Source organism: Culicoides brevitarsis, chromosome 2 (assembly GCF_036172545.1).
Source record: "Culicoides brevitarsis isolate CSIRO-B50_1 chromosome 2, AGI_CSIRO_Cbre_v1, whole genome shotgun sequence".
NCBI lineage: Eukaryota > Metazoa > Arthropoda > Insecta > Diptera > Ceratopogonidae > Culicoides > Culicoides brevitarsis.
Window position 1 is genome coordinate 36455765 of NC_087086.1, and position 1357 is coordinate 36457121.

Below are 1357 nucleotides of genomic sequence, written 5' to 3' on the forward strand. Positions count from 1 at the left end.
AAATTTTTAAAAGCCAAAATTATTTTTTTTTAAATAACTAAAAATTAATTTAAAAAAAAAAACAAATTTTAACCTTAAATATTTAAATTAAATTTTTAAAATTTAACTTTTAAGGATAAAATTTTTTTAATTTTTATTTAAGATTCAAATTCAACTCTCAAGGATAAAATTTCTTTAAGAAAAATCTTTCTTTAAAAATTTTTTAAATTTTATCCCATTAAAGCCCAATTTTAGTCCCTCAAAAATAAAAAAATCCTCTTAAAATCTTTTAAATTTGTCAGAACTGAATTTTATTCAATTAAAGCAAAATTTATCTCTTTAGAACATTTTTCTTTTAAAATTTCTTACGTAAGAACTAAAATTCATCTTATTTTAAACCACAGGAAAGATTTTATCCCAGATAAGAAGGATTTGATTGTCAATAAAATGAATTGGGTGTGAATCTGATTTTTTTTAGCATAGTGAGTGGGAAGAAAAAGGCCCTTGAACTGTCGTTAGATGTAACATGATGATAATTGAACGACAAAAATTCATTAAATAGAATTTTTATAACTAAATTTATCCATACAAAATTTCCATTTAAGCTAAAAAATCATTTTTTCTTAAAAAAAATATTTAAAAAAAATTAAAACATAAAAAAATAAAAAAAAAAACGAAAAAAAAAGTTTGTTGCTACCCAGGTTCGAACTGGGGATCTTCTGTGTGTAAGACAGACGAGGTAACCGACTGCTCCATAGCAACTTATACATACAGTACTGACTATTGTCGAAGTCATTCATAATATGGGTCATCGTATAGTTGCAAATCGAACATTTTTGTTTGTTGTTCGTGTTGAATTTCAAATTTCATGAAAATTTTCAAACAAATCCCTGGATTTCCGAGTATTTTGACTTAAAAAAGGATTTATTCTAAAATGAATTTTCTTGCTTTGTATTAAAAAGTTTCAAATCTAATGAAATTCAATATGAGATGTGACCTTTATGCCCGTACTTGAAATAACTCATGAAAGTATGCAATGAATATTTCATATAAACTCAAAGCAAATAGTTTGTATTGAATAGAATTTTTAAGTTTTTGCTGCAAAAATTTTCTTCACACATGACAGAAACTCATTAAACATGGCTCTGATTTGATTACCTCCCTATTAATGTAATCTCTCGCTACAAAGGAAATTCATGCTTCAGTAAAAGTCATTAAGGTTTTAATGTCTTCCCGCACATCGAAGACGATTTTGACAACATTATCGCACGACGAAGAAGAAGAAGAAGTTGTGTCGTTACTCGCTTTGCGGTGTTATAATCACGCCAAAATATGTGAATATTGATTTTAATTCGACGAAGAAAATTTTAATAAAATA

At 25.9% G+C, this 1357-nt stretch overlaps 1 non-coding gene across 1 annotated transcript; it reads right to left on the bottom strand.

Moving 5' to 3' along the window:
* Positions 1 to 667: 667 nt before the first annotated feature.
* Positions 668 to 741, bottom strand: Trnav-uac (transfer RNA valine (anticodon UAC)). Its single transcript has one exon. It is a non-coding gene; the product is annotated as a tRNA-Val (tRNA).
* Between the last annotated feature and the right edge of the window lie 616 nt (positions 742 to 1357).